Consider the following 24,103-nt stretch of genomic DNA (forward strand, 5'->3'; position numbering starts at 1 on the left):
ATGGGGGGGTGTTATCTCTTTGGTCAAAAATCAGCCGTTTTTGCTTGAACATTAAATGCCTCCAAATGGTATTTAATTCACTTCCCGGGGTGAAGAAACACTTCTTGAGACCTCATAGTGAGTAAATTGGCCATTTTCATGCACTTTTATCCATTCCACAAATCTTGTGTTTCGGGCCCCTGGAAGCATGAAAATCACTTTAAACATGGTAATTTTAGCTCTAAAACTAATGATCCACCTACAAATGTGAGCTGACGTTCAAAAATAAAACATTTGAAAACTGACCATGTTTCACCTTTCCAAAGCATGACGTAATGGGGGGGTGTTATCTCTTTTATCAAAAATCTGCCATTTTTGCTTGAACATTAAATGCCTCCAAATGGTATTTAATTCACTTCCCGGGCCCCTGGAACCATGAAAATCACTTTAAACATGGTCATTTTAGCTCTAAAACTGATGATCCACCTACAAATGTGAACTGAGGTTCAAAAATAAAACATTTGAAAATGGACCATTTTTCACCTTTCTGAAGCATGACGTAATGGGGGGGGTGTTATCTCTTTTGTGAAAAATCAGCTGTTTTTGCATGAACATTAAATGCCTCCAAATGGTATTTAATTCACTTCCCGGGGTGAAGAAACACTTTTCGAGACCTCAGAGTGAGTAAATTGGCCATTTTCATGCACTTTTAACCATTCCACAAATCTTGTGTTTAGGGCCCCTGGAAGCATGAAAATCACTTTAAACATGGTAATTTTAGCTCTAAAACTGATGATCCACCTACAAATGTGAACTGACGTTCAAAAATAAAACATTTGAAAACTGACCATTTTTCACCTTTCTGAAGCATGACGTAATGGGGGAGGGTGTTATCTCTTTTGTCAAAAATCTGCTGTTTTTGCTTGAACATTAAATGCCTCCAACTGGTATTTAATTCACTTCCCGGGCCCCTGGAAGCATGAAAATCACTTTAAACATGCTAATTGTAGCTCTAAAACTGATGATCCACCTACAAATGTGAACTGACGTTCAAAAATAAAACATTTGAAAACGGACCATTTTTCACCTTTCTGAAGCATGACGTAATGCGGAGGTGTTATCTCTTTTGTCAAAAATCAGCCGTTTTTGCTTGAACATTAAATGCCTCCAAATGGTATTTAATTCACTTCCCGGGGTGAAGAAACACTTTTTGAGACCTCAGAGTGAGTAAATTGGCCATTTTCATGCACTTTTAATCATTCCACAAATCTTGTGTTTAGGGCCCCTGGAAGCATGAAAATCACTTTAAACATGGTAATTTTAGCTCTAAAACTGATGATCTACCTACAAATGTGAGCTGACGTTCAAAAATAAAACATTTGAAAACTGACCATGTTTCACCTTTCCAAAGCATGACGTAATGGGGGGGGGGGGGTGTAATCTCTTTTATCAAAAATCTGCCATTTTTGCTTGAACATTAAATGCCTCCAAATGGTATTTAATTCACTTCCCAGGCCCCTGGAAGCATGAAAATCACTTTAAACATGGTAATTTTAGCTCTAAAACTGATGATCCACCTACAAATGTGAACTGACGTTCAAAAATAAAACATTTGAAAACGGACCATTTTTCACCTTTCTGAAGCATGACGCAATGGGGGGTGTTATCTCTTTTGTCAAAAATCTGCTGTTTTTGCTTGAACATTAAATGCCTCCAAATGGTATTTAATTCACTTCCCGGGCCCCTGGAAGCATGAAAATCACTTTAAACATGGTAATTTTAGCTCTAAAACTGATGATCCACCTACAAATGTGAACTGAGGTTCAAAAATAAAACATTTGAAAACTGATCATTTTTCACCTTTCTGAAGCATGACGTAATGGGGGGTGTCATCTCTTTTGTCAAAAATCTGCTGTTTTTGCTTGAACATTAAATGCCTCCATATGGTATTTAATTCACTTCCCGGGCCCCTGGAAGCATGAAAATCACTTTAAACATGGTAATTTTAGCTCTAAAACTGATGATCGACCTACAAATGTGAACTGACGTTCAAAAATAAAACATTTGAAAAGGGACCATTTTTCACCCTTCTCGAGCAAGACGTAATGGGGGGGTGTTATCTCTTTTGTCAAAAATCAGCCATTTTTGCTTGAACATTAAATGCCTCCAAATGGTATTTAATTCACTTCCCGGGGTGAAGAAACACTTTTCGAGACCTCAGAGTGAAAAAATTGGCTATTTTCATGCACTTTTACCCATTCCACAAATCTTGTGTTTAGGGCCCCTGGGAGCATGAAAATCACTTTAAACATGGTAATTTTAGCTCTAAAACTGATGATCCACCTACAAATGTGAACTGACGTTCAAAAATAAAACATTTGAAAACGGACCATTTTTCACCTTTCTGAAGCATGACGTAATGGGGGGTGTTATCTCTTTTGTCAAAAATCTGCTGTTTTTGCTTGAACATTAAATGCCTCCAAATGGTATTTAATTCACTTCCCGGGCCCCTGGAAGCATGAAAATCACTTTAAACATGGTAATTTTAGCTCTAAAACTGATGATCCACCTACAAATATGAACTGAGGTTCAAAAATAAAACATTTGAAAACTGATAATTTTTCACCTTTCTGAAGCATGACATAATGGGGGGTGTCATCTCTTTTGTCAAAAATCTGCTGTTTTTGCTTGAACATTAAATGCCTCCATATGGTATTTAATTCACTTCCCGGGCCCCTGGAAGCATGAAAATCACTTTAAACATGGTAATTTTAGCTCTAAAACTGATGATCGACCTACAAATGTGAACTGACGTTCAAAAATAAAACATTTGAAAAGGGACCATTTTTCACCCTTCTCGAGCAAGACGTAATGGGGGGGTGTTATCTCTTTTGTCAAAAATCAGCCATTTTTGCTTGAACATTAAATGCCTCCAAATGGTATTTAATTCACTTACCGGGGTGAAGAAACACTTTTTGAGACCTCAGAGTGAGTAAATTGGCCATTTTCATGCACTTTTAATCATTCCACAAATCTTGTGTTTAGGGCCCCTGGAAGCATGAAAATCACTTTAAACATGGTAATTTTAGCTCTAAAACTGATGATCCACCTACAAATGTGAGCTGACGTTCAAAAATAAAACATTTGAAAATGGACCATTTTTCACCTTTCTGAATCAAGACGTAATGGGGGTGTGGTATATCTTTTGTCAAAAATCTGCCATTTTTGCTTGAACATTAAATGCCTCCAAATGGTATTTAATTCACTTCCCGGGGTGAAGAAACACTTTTTGAGAACTCAGAGTGAGTAAATTGGCCATTTTCATGCACTTTTAACCATTCCACAAATCCTGTGTTTAGGGCCCCTGGAAGCATGAAAATCACTTTAAACATGGTCATTTTAGCTCTAAAACTGATGATCCACCTACAAATGTGAACTGACGTTCAAAAATAAAACATTTGAAAACGGACCATTTTTCACCTTTCTGAAGCATGACGGAATGGGGGGTGTTATCTCTTTTGTCAAAAATCAGCAGTTTTTGCTTGAACATTAAATGCCTCCAAATGGTATTTAATTCACTTCCCGGGCCCCTGGAAGCATGAAAATCACTTTAAACATGGTAATTTTAGTTCTAAAACTGATGATCCACCTACAAATGTGATCTGACGTTCAAAAATAAAACATTTGAAAACGGATCATTTTTCACCTTTCTGAAGCATGACGTAATGGGGGGTGTTATCTCTTTTGTCAAAAATCTGCCGTTTTTGCTTGAACATTAAATGCCTCCATATGGTATTTAATTCACTTCCCGGGCCCCTGGAAGCATGAAAATCACTTTAAACATGGTAATTTTAGCTCTAAAACTGATGATCCACCTACAAATGTGAACTGACGTTCAAAAAATAAAACATTTGAAAACGGACCATTTTTCACCTTTCTGAAGCAAGACGTAATGGGGGGGGTGTTATTTCTTTTGTCAAAAATCAGCCATTTTTGCTTGAACATTAAATGCCTCCAAATGGTATTTAATTTACTTACCGGGGTGAAGAAACACTTTTTGAGACCTCAGAGTGAGTAAATTGGCCATTTTCATGCACTTTTAATCATTCCACAAATCTTGTGTTTAGGGCCCCTGGAAGCATGAAAATCACTTTAAACATGGTAATTTTAGCTCTAAAACTGATGATCCACCTACAAATGTGAACTGACGTTCAGAAATAAAACATTTGAAAATGGACCATTTTTCACCTTTCTGAATCAAGACGTAATGGGGGTGTGGTATATCTTTTGTCAAAAATCTGCCATTTTTGCTTGAACATTAAATGCCTCCAAATGGTATTTAATTCACTTCCCGGGGTGAAGAAACACTTTTTGAGAACTAAAAGTGAGTAAATTGGCCATTTTCATGCACTTTTAACCATTCCACAAATCATGTGTTTAGGGTCCCTGGAAGCATGAAAATCACTTTAAACATGGTCATTTTAGCTCTAAAACTGATGATCCACCTACAAATGTGAACTGACGTTCAAAAATAAAACATTTGAAAACGGACCATTTTTCACCTTTCTGAAGCATGACGGAATGGGGGGTGTTATCTCTTTTGTCAAAAATCAGCTGTTTTTGCTTGAACATTAAATGCCTCCAAATGGTATTTAATTCACTTCCCGGGCCCCTGGAAGCATGAAAATCACTTTAAACATGGTAATTTTAGTTCTAAAACTGATGATCCACCTACAAATGTGATCTGACGTTCAAAAATAAAACATTTGAAAACTGATCATTTTTCACCTTTCTGAAGCATGACGTAATGGGGGGTGTTATCTCTTTTGTCAAAAATCTGCCGTTTTTGCTTGAACATTAAATGCCTCCATATGGTATTTAATTCACTTCCCGGGCCCCTGGAAGCATGAAAATCACTTTAAACATGGTAATTTTAGCTCTAAAACTGATGATCCACCTACAAATGTGAACTGACGTTCAAAAATAAAACATTTGAAAACGGACCATTTTTCACCTTTCTGAAGCAAGACGTAATGGGGGGGTGTTATTTCTTTTGTCAAAAATCAGCCATTTTTGCTTGAACATTAAATGCCTCCAAATGGTATTTAATTTACTTACCGGGGTGAAGAAACACTTTTTGAGACCTCAGAGTGAGTAAATTGGCCATTTTCATGCACTTTTAATCATTCCACAAATCTTGTGTTTAGGGCCCCTGGAAGCATGAAAATCACTTTAAACATGGTAATTTTAGCTCTAAAACTGATGATCCACCTACAAATGTGAGCTGACCTTCAAAAATAAAACATTTGAAAACTGACCATGTTTCACCTTTCCAAAGCATGACGTAATGGGGGGGTGTTATCTCTTTTATCAAAAATCTGCCATTTTTGCTTGAACATTAAATGCCTCCAAATGGTATTTAATTCACTTCCCGGGCCCCTGGAACCATGAAAATCACTTTAAACATGGTAATTTTAGCTCTAAAACTGATGATCCACCTACAAATGTGAACTGAGGTTCAAAAAGTAAAACATTTGAAAATGGACCATTTTTCACCTTTCTGAAGCATGACGTAATGGGGGGGTGTTATCTCTTTTGTGAAAAATCAGCTGTTTTTGCATGAACATTAAATGCCTCCAAATGGTATTTAATTCACTTCCCGGGGTGAAGAAACACTTTTCGAGACCTCAGAGTGAGTAAATTGGCCATTTTCATGCACTTTTAACCATTCCACAAATCTTGTGTTTAGGGCCCCTGGAAGCATGAAAATCACTTTAAACATGGTAATTTTAGCTCTAAAACTGATGATCCACCTACAAATGTGAACTGACGTTCAAAAATAAAACATTTGAAAACTGACCATTTTTCACCTTTCTGAAGCATGACGTAATGGGGGAGGGTGTTATCTCTTTTGTCAAAAATCTGCTGTTTTTGCTTGAACATTAAATGCCTCCAAATGGTATTTAATTCACTTCCCGGGCCCCTGGAAGCATGAAAATCACTATAAATATGGTAATTTTAGCTCTAAAACTGATGATCCACCTACAAATGTGAACTGGCTTTCAAAAATAAAACATTTGAAAACGGACCATTTTTCACCTTTCTGAAGCATGACGTTATGGGGGGTGTTATCTCTTTTGTCAAAAATCAGCTGTTTTTGCTTGAACATTAAATGCCTCCAAATGGTATTTATTTCACTTCCCGGGCCCCTGGAAGCATGAAAATCACTTTAAACATGGTAATTTTAGCTCTAAAACTGATGATCCACCTACAAATGTGAACTGACGTTCAAAAATAAAACATTTGAAAACTGATCATTTTTCACCTTTCTGAAGCATGACGTAATGGGGGGTGTCATCTCTTTTGTCAAAAATCTGCCGTTTTTGCTTGAACATTAAATGCCTCCATATGGTATTTAATTCACTTCCCGGGCCTCTGGAAGCATGAAAATCACTTTAAACATGGTAATTTTAGCTCTAAAACTGATGATCGACCTACAAATGTGAACTGACGTTCAAAAATAAAACATTTGAAAAGGGACCATTTTTCACCTTTCTGAAGCAAGACGTAATGGGGGGGTGTTATCTCTTTTGTCAAAAATCAGCCATTTTTGCTTGAACATTAAATGCCTCCAAATGGTATTTAATTCACTTACCGGGGTGAAGAAACACTTTTTGAGACCTCAGAGTGAGTAAATTGGCCATTTTCATGCACTTTTAATCATTCCACAAATCTTGTGTTTAGGGCCCCTGGAAGCATGAAAATCACTTTAAACATGGTAATTTTAGCTCTAAAACTGATGATCCACCTACAAATGTGAGCTGACGTTCAAAAATAAAACATTTGAAAACTGACCATGTTTCACCTTTCCAAAGCATGACGTAATGGGGGGGGGGTGTTATCTCTTTTATCAAAAATCTGCCATTTTTGCTTGAACATTAAATGCCTCCAAATGGTATTTAATTCACTTCCCAGGCCCCTGGAAGCATGAAAAACATTTGAACATGGTAATTTTAGCTCTAAAACTGATGATCCACCTACAAATGTGAACTGACGTTCAAAAATAAAACATTTGAAAATGGACCATTTTTCACCTTTCTGAAGCATGACGTAATGGGGGTGTCTTATCTCTTTTGTCAAAAATCTGCCATTTTTTCCTGAACATTAAATGCCTCCAAATGGTATTTAATTCACTTCCCGGGCCCCTGGAAGCATGAAAAACATTTGAACATGGTAATTTTAGCTCTAAAACTGATGATCCACCTACAAATGTGAACTGACGTTCAAAAATAAAACATTTGAAATCGGACCATTTTTCACCTTTCTGAAGCAAGACGTAATGGTGGGTGTTATCTCTTTTGTCAAAAATCAGCCATTTTTGCTTGAACATTAAATGCCTCCAAATGGTATTTAAATCACTTCCCGGGGTGAAGAAACACTTTTCGAGACCTCAGAGTGAGAAAATTGGCCATTTTCATGCACTTTTAACCATTTCACAAATCTTGGGTTTAGGGCCCCTGGAAGCATGAAAATTACTTTAAACATGCTAATTTTAGCTCTACAACTGATGATCCACCTACAAATGTGAACTGACGTTCAAAAATAAAACATTTGACAACGGACCATTTTTCACCTTTCTGAAGCATGACGTAATGGGGGGGTGTTATCTCTTTTGTCAAAAATCAGCCGTTTTTGCTTGAACATTTAATGCCTCCAAATGGTATTTAATTCACTTCCCGGGCCCCTGGAAGCATGATAATCACTTCAAACATGCTAATTTTAGCTCTAAAACTGATGATCCACCTACAAATGTGAACTGACGTTCAAAAAGAAATCATTTGAAAACAGACTATTTTTCACCTTTCGAAAGCATGACGTAATGGGGAGGTGTTTTCTCTTTTGTCAAAAATCAGCTGTTTTTGCTTGAACATTAAATGCCTCCAAATGGTATTTAATTCCCTTCCCAGGGTGAAGAAACACTTTTTGAGACCTCAGAGTGAGTAAATTGGCCATTTTCATGTACTTTTAACCATTCCACAAATCTTGTGTTTAGGGCCCCTGGAAGCATGAAAATCACTTTAAACATGCTAATTGTAGCTCTAAAACTGATGATCCACCTACAAATGTGAACTGACGTTCAAAAATAAAACATTTGCAAACGGACCATTTTTGACCTTTCTGAAGCATGACGTAATGGGGGGGTGTTATCTCTTTTGTCAAAAATCACCTGTTTTTGCTTGAACATTAAATGCCTCCAATGGTATTTAATTCACTTCCCCGGCACCTGGTACCATGAAAATCACTTTAAGCATGCTAATTTTAGCTCTAAAACTGATGATCTACCTACAAATGTGAACAGACGTTCAAAAATAAAACATTTGACAACGGACCATTTTTCACCTTTCTGAAGCATGATGTAATGGGGGGGTGTTATCTCTTTTGTCAAAAATCTGCCGTTTTTGCTTGAACATTTAATGCCTCCAAATGGTATTTAATTCACTTCCCGGGCCCCTGGAAGCATGAAAATCACTTCAAACATGATAATTTTAGCTCTAATACTGATGATCCACCTACAAATGTGAACTGATGTTCAAAAATAAGACATTTGAATAAGGACCACTTTTCACCTTTCTGAAGCATGACGTAATGGGGGGTGTTATCTCTTTTGTCAAAAATCACCTGTTTTTGCTTGAATATTAAATGCCTCCAAATGGTATTTAATTCACTTCCCGGGGTGAAGAAACACTTTTTGAGACCTCATAGTGAGTAAATTGGCCATTTTCATGCACTTTTATCCATTCCACAAATCTTGTGTTTCGGGCCCCTGGAAGCATGAAAATTACTTTAAACATGCTAATTTTAGCTCTACAACTGATGATCCACCTACAAATGTGACCTGACGTTCAAAAATAAAACATTTGAAAACAGACCATTTTTCACCTTTCTGAAGCATGACGTAATGCGGGGTGTTATCTCTTTTGTCAAAAATCAGCTGTTTTTGCTTGAACATTAAATGCCTCCAAATGGTATTTAATTCACTTCCCATGCCCCTGGAAGCATAAAAATCACTTTAAACATGCTAATTTTAGCTCTTAAACTGATGTTCTACCTACAAATGTGAACTGACGTTCAAAAATAAAACATTTGAAAACAGACCATTTTTCACCTTTCTGAAGCATGACGTAATGGGGGGGTGTTATCTCTTTTGTCAAAAATCAGCTGAATTTGCTTGAACATTAAATGCCTTCAAATTGTATTTAATTCACTTCCAGGGCCCCTGTAGCATGAAAATAACTTTAAGCATGCTACTTTTAGCTCTAAAACTGATGATCTACCTACAAATGTGAACTGACGTTCAAAAATAAAACATTTGAAAACGGACCATTTTTTACCTTTCTGAAGCATGACGTAATGGGGGGTGTTATCTCTTTTGTCAAAAATCAGCCGTTTTTGCTTGAACATTAAATGCCTCCAAATGGTATTTAATTCACTTCCCAGGGTGAAGAAACACTTTTTGAGACCTCATAGTGAGTAAATTGGCCATTTTCATGCACTTTTTTTCCATTCCACAAATCTTGTGTTTCGGGCCCCTGGAAGCAGGAAAATTACTTTAAACATGCTAATTTTAGCTCTACAACTGATGATCCACCTACAAATGTGAACTGACGTTCAAAAATAAAACATTTGAAAACAGACCATTTTTCACCTTTCTGAAGCATGACGTAATGGGGGTTTTATCTCTTTTGTCAAAAATCAGCTGGTTTTGCTTGAACATAAAATGCCTCTAAATTGTATTTATTCACTTCCCGGAGTGCAGAAACACTTTTTGAGACCTCCGAGTGAGTAAATTGGCCATTTTCATGCACTTTGAACCATTCCACAAATCTTGTGTTTAGGGCCCCTGGAAGCATGAAAATCACTTTAAACATGCTAATTTTAGCTCTAAAACTGATGATCCACCTACAAATGTGAACTGACGTTCAAAAATAAAACATTTGAATACGGACCATTTTTCACCTTTCTGAAGCATGACGTAATGGGGGGTGTTATCTCTTTTGTCAAAAATCACCTGTTTTTGCTTGAACATTGAATGCCTCCAAATGGTATTTAATTCACTTCCCGGGCCCCTGGAACCATGAAAATCACTTTAAACATGCACATTTTAGCTCTAAAACTGATGATCTACCTACAAATGTGAACTGACGTTCAAAAATAAAACATTTGAAAACGGACCATTTTTCACCTTTCTGAAGCATGACGTAATGGGGGGGTGTTATCTCTTTGGTCAAAAATCAGCCGTTTTTGCTTGAACATTAAATGCCTCCAAATGGTATTTAATTCACTTCCCGGGGTGAAGAAACACTTCTTGAGACCTCATAGTGAGTAAATTGGCCATTTTCATGCACTTTTAACCATTCCACAAATCTTGTGTTTCGGGCCCCTGGAAGCATGAAAATCACTTTAAACATGGTAATTTTAGCTCTAAAACTGATGATCCACCTACAAATGTGAACTGAGGTTCAAAAATAAAACATTTGAAAATGGACCATTTTTCACCTTTCTGAAGCATGACGTAATGGGGGAGGGTGTTATCTCTTTTGTCAAAAATCTGCTGTTTTTGCTTGAACATTAAATGCCTCCAACTGGTATTTAATTCACTTCCCGGGCCCCTGGAAGCATGAAAATCACTATAAATATGGTAATTTTAGCTCTAAAACTGATGATCCACCTACAAATGTGAACTGAGGTTCAAAAATAAAACATTTGAAAACGGACCATTTTTCACCTTTCTGAAGCAAGACGTAATGAGGGGGTGTTATCTCTTTTGTCAAAAATCAGCTGTCTTTGCTTAAACATTAAATGCCTCCAAATGGTATTTAATTCACTTCCCGGGGTGAAGAAACACTTTTCGAGACCTCAGAGTGAAAAAATTGGCCATTTTCATGCACTTTTAACCATTCCACAAATCTTGTGTTTAGGGCCCCTGGAAGCATGAAAATCACTTTAAACATGGTAATTTTAGCTCTAAAACTGATGATCCACCTACAAATGTGAACTGACGTTCAAAAATAAAACATTTGAAAACGGACCATTTTTCACCTTTCTGAAGCATGACGTAATGGGGGGTGTTATCTCTTTTGTCAAAAATCAGCTGTTTTTGCTTGAACATTAAATGCCTCCAAATGGTATTTAATTCACTTCCCGGTCCCCTGGAAGCATGAAAATCACTTTAAACATGGTAATTTTAGCTCTAAAACTGATGATCCACCTACAAATGTGAACTGACGTTCAAAAATAAAACATTTGAAAACGGACCATTTTTCACCTTTCTGAAGCATGACGTAATGGGGGGGTGTTATCTCTTTGGTCAAAAATCAGCCGTTTTTGCTTGAACATTAAATGCCTCCAAATGGTATTTAATTCACTTCCCGGGGTGAAGAAACACTTCTTGAGACCTCATAGTGAGTAAATTGGCCATTTTCATGCACTTTTATCCATTCCACAAATCTTGTGTTTCGGGCCCCTGGAAGCATGAAAATCACTTTAAACATGGTAATTTTAGCTCTAAAACTAATGATCCACCTACAAATGTGAGCTGACGTTCAAAAATAAAACATTTGAAAACTGACCATGTTTCACCTTTCCAAAGCATGACGTAATGGGGGGGTGTTATCTCTTTTATCAAAAATCTGCCATTTTTGCTTGAACATTAAATGCCTCCAAATGGTATTTAATTCACTTCCCGGGCCCCTGGAACCATGAAAATCACTTTAAACATGGTCATTTTAGCTCTAAAACTGATGATCCACCTACAAATGTGAACTGAGGTTCAAAAATAAAACATTTGAAAATGGACCATTTTTCACCTTTCTGAAGCATGACGTAATGGGGGGGGTGTTATCTCTTTTGTGAAAAATCAGCTGTTTTTGCATGAACATTAAATGCCTCCAAATGGTATTTAATTCACTTCCCGGGGTGAAGAAACACTTTTCGAGACCTCAGAGTGAGTAAATTGGCCATTTTCATGCACTTTTAACCATTCCACAAATCTTGTGTTTAGGGCCCCTGGAAGCATGAAAATCACTTTAAACATGGTAATTTTAGCTCTAAAACTGATGATCCACCTACAAATGTGAACTGACGTTCAAAAATAAAACATTTGAAAACTGACCATTTTTCACCTTTCTGAAGCATGACGTAATGGGGGAGGGTGTTATCTCTTTTGTCAAAAATCTGCTGTTTTTGCTTGAACATTAAATGCCTCCAACTGGTATTTAATTCACTTCCCGGGCCCCTGGAAGCATGAAAATCACTTTAAACATGCTAATTGTAGCTCTAAAACTGATGATCCACCTACAAATGTGAACTGACGTTCAAAAATAAAACATTTGAAAACGGACCATTTTTCACCTTTCTGAAGCATGACGTAATGCGGAGGTGTTATCTCTTTTGTCAAAAATCAGCCGTTTTTGCTTGAACATTAAATGCCTACAAATGGTATTTAATTCACTTCCCGGGGTGAAGAAACACTTTTTGAGACCTCAGAGTGAGTAAATTGACCATTTTCATGCACTTTTAATCATTCCACAAATCTTGTGTTTAGGGCCCCTGGAAGCATGAAAATCACTTTAAACATGGTAATTTTAGCTCTAAAACTGATGATCTACCTACAAATGTGAGCTGACATTCAAAAATAAAACATTTGAAAACTGACCATGTTTCACCTTTCCAAAGCATGACGTAATGGGGGGGGGGGTGTAATCTCTTTTATCAAAAATCTGCCATTTTTGCTTGAACATTAAATGCCTCCAAATGGTATTTAATTCACTTCCCAGGCCCCTGGAAGCATGAAAATCACTTTAAACATGGTAATTTTAGCTCTAAAACTGATGATCCACCTACAAATGTGAACTGACGTTCAAAAATAAAACATTTGAAAACGGACCATTTTTCACCTTTCTGAAGCATGACGCAATGGGGGGTGTTATCTCTTTTGTCAAAAATCTGCTGTTTTTGCTTGAACATTAAATGCCTCCAAATGGTATTTAATTCACTTCCCGGGCCCCTGGAAGCATGAAAATCACTTTAAACATGGTAATTTTAGCTCTAAAACTGATGATCCACCTACAAATGTGAACTGAGGTTCAAAAATAAAACATTTGAAAACTGATCATTTTTCACCTTTCTGAAGCATGACGTAATGGGGGGTGTCATCTCTTTTGTCAAAAATCTGCTGTTTTTGCTTGAACATTAAATGCCTCCATATGGTATTTAATTCACTTCCCGGGCCCCTGGAAGCATGAAAATCACTTTAAACATGGTAATTTTAGCTCTAAAACTGATGATCGACCTACAAATGTGAACTGACGTTCAAAAATAAAACATTTGAAAAGGGACCATTTTTCACCCTTCTCGAGCAAGACGTAATGGGGGGGTGTTATCTCTTTTGTCAAAAATCAGCCATTTTTGCTTGAACATTAAATGCCTCCAAATGGTATTTAATTCACTTCCCGGGGTGAAGAAACACTTTTCGAGACCTCAGAGTGAAAAAATTGGCTATTTTCATGCACTTTTACCCATTCCACAAATCTTGTGTTTAGGGCCCCTGGGAGCATGAAAATCACTTTAAACATGGTAATTTTAGCTCTAAAACTGATGATCCACCTACAAATGTGAACTGACGTTCAAAAATAAAACATTTGAAAACGGACCATTTTTCACCTTTCTGAAGCATGACGTAATGGGGGGTGTTATCTCTTTTGTCAAAAATCTGCTGTTTTTGCTTGAACATTAAATGCCTCCAAATGGTATTTAATTCACTTCCCGGGCCCCTGGAAGCATGAAAATCACTTTAAACATGGTAATTTTAGCTCTAAAACTGATGATCCACCTACAAATATGAACTGAGGTTCAAAAATAAAACATTTGAAAACTGATAATTTTTCACCTTTCTGAAGCATGACGTAATGGGGGGTGTCATCTCTTTTGTCAAAAATCTGCTGTTTTTGCTTGAACATTAAATGCCTCCATATGGTATTTAATTCACTTCCCGGGCCCCTGGAAGCATGAAAATCACTTTAAACATGGTAATTTTAGCTCTAAAACTGATGATCGACCTACAAATGTGAACTGACGTTCAAAAATAAAACATTTGAAAAGGGACCATTTTTCACCCTTCTCGAGCAAGACGTAATGGGGGGGTGTTATCTCTTTTGTCAAAAATCAGCCATTTTTGCTTGAACATTAAATGCCTCCAAATGGTATTTAATTCACTTACCGGGGTGAAGAAACACTTTTTGAGACCTCAGAGTGAGTAAATTGGCCATTTTCATGCACTTTTAATCATTCCACAAATCTTGTGTTTAGGGCCCCTGGAAGCATGAAAATCACTTTAAACATGGTAATTTTAGCTCTAAAACTGATGATCCACCTACAAATGTGAGCTGACGTTCAAAAATAAAACATTTGAAAATGGACCATTTTTCACCTTTCTGAATCAAGACGTAATGGGGGTGTGGTATATCTTTTGTCAAAAATCTGCCATTTTTGCTTGAACATTAAATGCCTCCAAATGGTATTTAATTCACTTCCCGGGGTGAAGAAACACTTTTTGAGAACTCAGAGTGAGTAAATTGGCCATTTTCATGCACTTTTAACCATTCCACAAATCCTGTGTTTAGGGCCCCTGGAAGCATGAAAATCACTTTAAACATGGTCATTTTAGCTCTAAAACTGATGATCCACCTACAAATGTGAACTGACGTTCAAAAATAAAACATTTGAAAACGGACCATTTTTCACCTTTCTGAAGCATGACGGAATGGGGGGTGTTATCTCTTTTGTCAAAAATCAGCTGTTTTTGCTTGAACATTAAATGCCTCCAAATGGTATTTCATTCACTTCCCGGGCCCCTGGAAGCATGAAAATCACTTTAAACATGGTAATTTTAGTTCTAAAACTGATGATCCACCTACAAATGTGATCTGACGTTCAAAAATAAAACATTTGAAAACGGATCATTTTTCACCTTTCTGAAGCATGACGTAATGGGGGGTGTTATCTCTTTTGTCAAAAATCTGCCGTTTTTGCTTGAACATTAAATGCCTCCATATGGTATTTAATTCACTTCCCGGGCCCCTGGAAGCATGAAAATCACTTTAAACATGGTAATTTTAGCTCTAAAACTGATGATCCACCTACAAATGTGAACTGACGTTCAAAAATAAAACATTTGAAAACGGACCATTTTTCACCTTTCTGAAGCAAGACGTAATGGGGGGGGGTGTTATTTCTTTTGTCAAAAATCAGCCATTTTTGCTTGAACATTAAATGCCTCCAAATGGTATTTAATTTACTTACCGGGGTGAAGAAACACTTTTTGAGACCTCAGAGTGAGTAAATTGGCCATTTTCATGCACTTTTAATCATTCCACAAATCTTGTGTTTAGGGCCCCTGGAAGCATGAAAATCACTTTAAACATGGTAATTTTAGCTCTAAAACTGATGATCCACCTACAAATGTGAACTGACGTTCAGAAATAAAACATTTGAAAATGGACCATTTTTCACCTTTCTGAATCAAGACGTAATGGGGGTGTGGTATATCTTTTGTCAAAAATCTGCCATTTTTGCTTGAACATTAAATGCCTCCAAATGGTATTTAATTCACTTCCCGGGGTGAAGAAACACTTTTTGAGAACTAAAAGTGAGTAAATTGGCCATTTTCATGCACTTTTAACCATTCCACAAATCATGTGTTTAGGGTCCCTGGAAGCATGAAAATCACTTTAAACATGGTCATTTTAGCTCTAAAACTGATGATCCACCTACAAATGTGAACTGACGTTCAAAAATAAAACATTTGAAAACGGACCATTTTTCACCTTTCTGAAGCATGACGGAATGGGGGGTGTTATCTCTTTTGTCAAAAATCAGCTGTTTTTGCTTGAACATTAAATGCCTCCAAATGGTATTTAATTCACTTCCCGGGCCCCTGGAAGCATGAAAATCACTTTAAACATGGTAATTTTAGTTCTAAAACTGATGATCCACCTACAAATGTGATCTGACGTTCAAAAATAAAACATTTGAAAACTGATCATTTTTCACCTTTCTGAAGCATGACGTAATGGGGGGTGTTATCTCTTTTGTCAAAAATCTGCCGTTTTTGCTTGAACATTAAATGCCTCCATATGGTATTTAATTCACTTCCCGGGCCCCTGGAAGCATGAAAATCACTTTAAACATGGTAATTTTAGCTCTAAAACTGATGATCCACCTACAAATGTGAACTGACGTTCAAAAATAAAACATTTGAAAACGGACCATTTTTCACCTTTCTGAAGCAAGACGTAATGGGGGGGTGTTATTTCTTTTGTCAAAAATCAGCCATTTTTGCTTGAACATTAAATGCCTCCAAATGGTATTTAATTTACTTACCGGGGTGAAGAAACACTTTTTGAGACCTCAGAGTGAGTAAATTGGCCATTTTCATGCACTTTTAATCATTCCACAAATCTTGTGTTTAGGGCCCCTGGAAGCATGAAAATCACTTTAAACATTGTAATTTTAGCTCTAAAACTGATGATCCACCTACAAATGTGAGCTGACCTTCAAAAATAAAACATTTGAAAACTGACCATGTTTCACCTTTCCAAAGCATGACGTAATGGGGGGGTGTTATCTCTTTTATCAAAAATCTGCCATTTTTGCTTGAACATTAAATGCCTCCAAATGGTATTTAATTCACTTCCCGGGCCCCTGGAACCATGAAAATCACTTTAAACATGGTAATTTTAGCTCTAAAACTGATGATCCACCTACAAATGTGAACTGAGGTTCAAAAATAAAACATTTGAAAATGGACCATTTTTCACCTTTCTGAAGCATGACGTAATGGGGGGGTGTTATCTCTTTTGTGAAAAATCAGCTGTTTTTGCATGAACATTAAATGCCTCCAAATGGTATTTAATTCACTTCCCGGGGTGAAGAAACACTTTTCGAGACCTCAGAGTGAGTAAATTGGCCATTTTCATGCACTTTTAACCATTCCACAAATCTTGTGTTTAGGGCCCCTGGAAGCATGAAAATCACTTTAAACATGGTAATTTTAGCTCTAAAACTGATGATCCACCTACAAATGTGAACTGACGTTCAAAAATAAAACATTTGAAAACTGACCATTTTTCACCTTTCTGAAGCATGACGTAATGGGGGAGGGTGTTATCTCTTTTGTCAAAAATCTGCTGTTTTTGCTTGAACATTAAATGCCTCCAAATGGTATTTAATTCACTTCCCGGGCCCCTGGAAGCATGAAAATCACTATAAATATGGTAATTTTAGCTCTAAAACTGATGATCCACCTACAAATGTGAACTGGCGTTCAAAAATAAAACATTTGAAAACGGACCATTTTTCACCTTTCTGAAGCATGACGTTATGGGGGGTGTTATCTCTTTTGTCAAAAATCAGCTGTTTTTGCTTGAACATTAAATGCCTCCAAATGGTATTTATTTCACTTCCCGGGCCCCTGGAAGCATGAAAATCACTTTAAACATGGTAATTTTAGCTCTAAAACTGATGATCCACCTACAAATGTGAACTGACGTTCAAAAATAAAACATTTGAAAACTGATCATTTTTCACCTTTCTGAAGCATGACGTAATGGGGGGTGTCATCTCTTTTGTCAAAAATCTGCCGTTTTTGCTTGAACATTAAATGCCTCCATATGGTATTTAATTCACTTCCCGGGCCTCTGGAAGCATGAAAATCACTTTAAACATGGTAATTTTAGCTCTAAAACTGATGATCGACCTACAAATGTGAACTGACGTTCAAAAATAAAACATTTGAAAAGGGACCATTTTTCACCTTTCTGAAGCAAGACGTAATGGGGGGGTGTTATCTCTTTTGTCAAAAATCAGCCATTTTTGCTTGAACATTAAATGCCTCCAAATGGTATTTAATTCACTTACCGGGGTGAAGAAACACTTTTTGAGACCTCAGAGTGAGTAAATTGGCCATTTTCATGCACTTTTAATCATTCCACAAATCTTGTGTTTAGGGCCCCTGGAAGCATGAAAATCACTTTAAACATGGTAATTTTAGCTCTAAAACTGATGATCCACCTACAAATGTGAGCTGACGTTCAAAAATAAAACATTTGAAAACTGACCATGTTTCACCTTTCCAAAGCATGACGTAATGGGGGGGGGGGGTGTTATCTCTTTTATCAAAAATCTGCCATTTTTGCTTGAACATTAAATGCCTCCAAATGGTATTTAATTCACTTCCCAGGCCCCTGGAAGCATGAAAAACATTTGAACATGGTAATTTTAGCTCTAAAACTGATGATCCACCTACAAATGTGAACTGACGTTCAAAAATAAAACATTTGAAAATGGACCATTTTTCACCTTTCTGAAGCATGACGTAATGGGGGTGTCTTATCTCTTTTGTCAAAAATCTGCCATTTTTGCCTGAACATTAAATGCCTCCAAATGGTATTTAATTCACTTCCCGGGCCCCTGGAAGCATGAAAAACATTTGAACATGGTAATTTTAGCTCTAAAACTGATGATCCACCTACAAATGTGAACTGACGTTCAAAAATAAAACATTTGAAATCGGACCATTTTTCACCTTTCTGAAGCAAGACGTAATGGTGGGTGTTATCTCTTTTGTCAAAAATCAGCCATTTTTGCTTGAACATTAAATGCCTCCAAATGGTATTTAAATCACTTCCCGGGGTGAAGAAACACTTTTCGAGACCTCAGAGTGAGAAAATTGGCCATTTTCATGCACTTTTAACCATTTCACAAATCTTGGGTTTAGGGCCCCTGGAAGCATGAAAATTACTTTAAACATGCTAATTTTAGCTCTACAACTGATGATCCACCTACAAATGTGAACTGACGTTCAAAAATAAAACATTTGACAACGGACCATTTTTCACCTTTCTGAAGCATGACGTAATGGGGGGGTGTTATCTCTTTTGTCAAAAATCAGCCGTTTTTGCTTGAACATTTAATGCCTCCAAATGGTATTTAATTCACTTCCCGGGCCCCTGGAAGCATGAAAATCACTTCAAACATGCTAATTTTAGCTCTAAAACTGATGATCCACCTACAAATGTGAACTGACGTTCAAAAATAAAACATTTGACAACGGACCATTTTTCACCTTTCTGAAGCATGACGTAATGGGGGGGTGTTATCTCTTTTGTCAAAAATCAGCCGTTTTTGCTTGAACATTTAATGCCTCCAAATGGTATTTAATTCACTTCCCGGGCCCCTGGAAGCATGAAAATCACTTCAAACATGCTAATTTTAGCTCTAAAACTGATGATCCACCTACAAATGTGAACTGACGTTCAAAAAGAAATCATTTGAAAACAGACTATTTTTCACCTTTCGAAAGCATGACGTAATGGGGAGGTGTTTTCTCTTTTGTCAAAAATCAGCTGTTTTTGCTTGAACATTAAATGCCTCCAAATGGTATTTAATTCCCTTCCCAGGGTGAAGAAACACTTTTTGAGACCTCAGAGTGAGTAAATTGGCCATTTTCATGTACTTTTAACCATTCCACAAATCTTGTGTTTAGGGCCCCTGGAAGCATGAAAATCACTTTAAACATGCTAATTGTAGCTCTAAAACTGATGATCCACCTACAAATGTGAACTGACGTTCAAAAATAAAACATTTGCAAACGGACCATTTTTGACCTTTCTGAAGCATGACGTAATGGGGGGGTGTTATCTCTTTTGTCAAAAATCACCTGTTTTTGCTTGAACATTAAATGCCTCCAATGGTATTTAATTCACTTCCCCGGCACCTGGTACCATGAAAATCACTTTAAGCATGCTAATTTTAGCTCTAAAACTGATGATCTACCTACAAATGTGAACAGACGTTCAAAAATAAAACATTTGACAACGGACCATTTTTCACCTTTCTGAAGCATGACGTAATGGGGGGGTGTTATCTCTTTTGTCAAAAATCTGCCGTTTTTGCTTGAACATTTAATGCCTCCAAATGGTATTTAATTCACTTCCCGGGCCCCTGGAAGCATGAAAATCACTTCAAACATGATAATTTTAGCTCTAATACTGATGATCCACCTACAAATGTGAACTGATGTTCAAAAATAAGACATTTGAATAAGGACCACTTTTCACCTTTCTGAAGCATGACGTAATGGGGGGTGTTATCTCTTTTGTCAAAAATCACCTGTTTTTGCTTGAATATTAAATGCCTCCAAATGGTATTTAATTCACTTCCCGGGGTGAAGAAACACTTTTTGAGACCTCATAGTGAGTAAATTGGCCATTTTCATGCACTTTTATCCATTCCACAAATCTTGTGTTTCGGGCCCCTGGAAGCATGAAAATTACTTTAAACATGCTAATTTTAGCTCTACAACTGATGATCCACCTACAAATGTGACCTGACGTTCAAAAATAAAACATTTGAAAACAGACCATTTTTCACCTTTCTGAAGCATGACGTAATGCGGGGTGTTATCTCTTTTGTCAAAAATCAGCTGTTTTTGCTTGAACATTAAATGCCTCCAAATGGTATTTAATTCACTTCCCATGCCCCTGGAAGCATAAAAATCACTTTAAACATGCTAATTTTAGCTCTTAAACTGATGTTCTACCTACAAATGTGAACTGACGTTCAAAAATAAAACATTTGAAAACAGACCATTTTTCACCTTTCTGAAGCATGACGTAATGGGGGGGTGTTATCTCTTTTGTCAAAAATCAGCTGAATTTGCTTGAACATTAAATGCCTTCAAATTGTATTTAATTCACTTCCAGGGCCCCTGTAGCATGAAAATAACTTTAAGCATGCTACTTTTAGCTCTAAAACTGATGATCTACCTACAAATGTGAACTGACGTTCAAAAATAAAACATTTGAAAACGGACCATTTTTTACCTTTCTGAAGCATGACGTAATGGGGGGTGTTATCTCTTTTGTCAAAAATCAGCCGTTTTTGCTTGAACATTAAATGCCTCCAAATGGTATTTAATTCACTTCCCAGGGTGAAGAAACACTTTTTGAGACCTCATAGTGAGTAAATTGGCCATTTTCATGCACTTTTTTTCCATTCCACAAATCTTGTGTTTCGGGCCCCTGGAAGCAGGAAAATTACTTTAAACATGCTAATTTTAGCTCTACAACTGATGATCCACCTACAAATGTGAACTGACGTTCAAAAATAAAACATTTGAAAACAGACCATTTTTCACCTTTCTGAAGCATGACGTAATGGGGGTTTTATCTCTTTTGTCAAAAATCAGCTGGTTTTGCTTGAACATAAAATGCCTCTAAATTGTATTTATTCACTTCCCGGAGTGCAGAAACACTTTTTGAGACCTCCGAGTGAGTAAATTGGCCATTTTCATGCACTTTGAACCATTCCACAAATCTTGTGTTTAGGGCCCCTGGAAGCATGAAAATCACTTTAAACATGCTAATTTTAGCTCTAAAACTGATGATCCACCTACAAATGTGAACTGACGTTCAAAAATAAAACATTTGAATACGGACCATTTTTCACCTTTCTGAAGCATGACGTAATGGGGGGTGTTATCTCTTTTGTCAAAAATCACCTGTTTTTGCTTGAACATTGAATGCCTCCAAATGGTATTTAATTCACTTCCCGGGCCCCTGGAAGCATGAAAATCACTTTAAACATGCACATTTTAGCTCTAAAACTGATGATCTACCTACAAATGTGAACTGACGTTCAAAAATAAAACATTTGAAAACGGACCATTTTTCACCTTTCTGAAGCATGACGTAATGGGGGGGTGTTATCTCTTTGGTCAAAAATCAGCCGTTTTTGCTTGAACATTAAATGCCTCCAAATGGTATTTAATTCACTTCCCGGGGTGAAGAAACACTTCTGGAGACCTCATAGTGAGTAAATTGGCCATTTTCATGCACTTTTATCCATTCCACAAATCTTGTGTTTCGGGCCCCTGGAAGCATGAAAATCACTTTAAACATGGTAATTTTAGCTCTAAAACTAATGATCCACCTACAAATGTGAGCTGACGTTCAAAAATAAAACATTTGAAAACTGACCATGTTTCACCTTTCCAAAGCATGACGTAATGGGGGGGTGTTATCTCTTTTATCAAAAATCTGCCATTTTTGCTTGAACATTAAATGCCTCCAAATGGTATTTAATTCACTTCCCGGGCCCCTGGAACCATGAAAATCACTTTAAACATGGTAATTTTAGCTCTAAAACTGATGATCCACCTACAAATGTGAACTGAGGTTCAAAAATAAAACATTTGAAAATGGACCATTTTTCACCTTTCTGAAGCATGACGTAATGGGGGGGGGGTGTTATCTCTTTTGTGAAAAATCAGCTGTTTTTGCATGAACATTAAATGCCTCCAAATGGTATTTAATTCACTTCCCGGGGTGAAGAAACACTTTTCGAGACCTCAGAGTGAGTAAATTGGCCATTTTCATGCACTTTTAACCATTCCACAAATCTTGTGTTTAGGGCCCCTGGAAGCATGAAAATCACTTTAAACATGGTAATTTTAGCTCTAAAACTGATGATCCACCTACAAATGTGAACTGACGTTCAAAAATAAAACATTTGAAAACTGACCATTTTTCACCTTTCTGAAGCATGACGTAATGGGGGAGGGTGTTATCTCTTTTGTCAAAAATCTGCTGTTTTTGCTTGAACATTAAATGCCTCCAACTGGTATTTAATTCACTTCCCGGGCCCCTGGAAGCATGAAAATCACTATAAATATGGTAATTTTAGCTCTAAAACTGATGATCCACCTACAAATGTGAACTGAGGTTCAAAAATAAAACATTTGAAAACGGACCATTTTTCACCTTTCTGAAGCAAGACGTAATGAGGGGGTGTTATCTCTTTTGTCAAAAATCAGCTGTCTTTGCTTAAACATTAAATGCCTCCAAATGGTATTTAATTCACTTCCCGGGGTGAAGAAACACTTTTCGAGACCTCAGAGTGAAAAAATTGGCCATTTTCATGCACTTTTAACCATTCCACAAATCTTGTGTTTAGGGCCCCTGGAAGCATGAAAATCACTTTAAACATGGTAATTTTAGCTCTAAAACTGATGATCCACCTACAAATGTGAACTGACGTTCAAAAATAAAACATTTGAAAACGGACCATTTTTCACCTTTCTGAAGCATGACGTAATGGGGGGGTGTTATCTCTTTGGTCAAAAATCAGCCGTTTTTGCTTGAACATTAAATGCCTCCAAATGGTATTTAATTCACTTCCCGGGGTGAAGAAACACTTCTTGAGACCTCATAGTGAGTAAATTGGCCATTTTCATGCACTTTTATCCATTCCACAAATCTTGTGTTTCGGGCCCCTGGAAGCATGAAAATCACTTTAAACATGGTAATTTTAGCTCTAAAACTAATGATCCACCTACAAATGTGAGCTGACGTTCAAAAATAAAACATTTGAAAACTGACCATGTTTCACCTTTCCAAAGCATGACGTAATGGGGGGGTGTTATCTCTTTTATCAAAAATCTGCCATTTTTGCTTGAACATTAAATGCCTCCAAATGGTATTTAATTCACTTCCCGGGCCCCTGGAACCATAAAAATCACTTTAAACATGGTCATTTTAGCTCTAAAACTGATGATCCACCTACAAATGTGAACTGAGGTTCAAAAATAAAACATTTGAAAATGGACCATTTTTCACCTTTCTGAAGCATGACGTAATGGGGGGGTGTTATTTCTTTTGTCAAAAATCAGCCATTTTTGCTTGAACATTAAATGCCTCCAAATGGTATTTAATTTACTTACCGGGGTGAAGAAACACTTTTTGAGACCTCAGAGTGAGTAAATTGGCCATTTTCATGCACTTTTAATCATTCCACAAATCTTGTGTTTAGGGCCCCTGGAAGCATGAAAATCACTTTAAACATTGTAATTTTAGCTCTAAAACTGATGATCCACCTACAAATGTGAGCTGACCTTCAAAAATAAAACATTTGAAAACTGACCATGTTTCACCTTTCCAAAGCATGACGTAATGGGGGGGTGTTATCTCTTTTATCAAAAATCTGCCATTTTTGCTTGAACATTAAA

Source organism: Lissotriton vulgaris, unplaced genomic scaffold (assembly GCF_964263255.1).
Source record: "Lissotriton vulgaris unplaced genomic scaffold, aLisVul1.2 SCAFFOLD_503, whole genome shotgun sequence".
NCBI lineage: Eukaryota > Metazoa > Chordata > Amphibia > Caudata > Salamandridae > Lissotriton > Lissotriton vulgaris.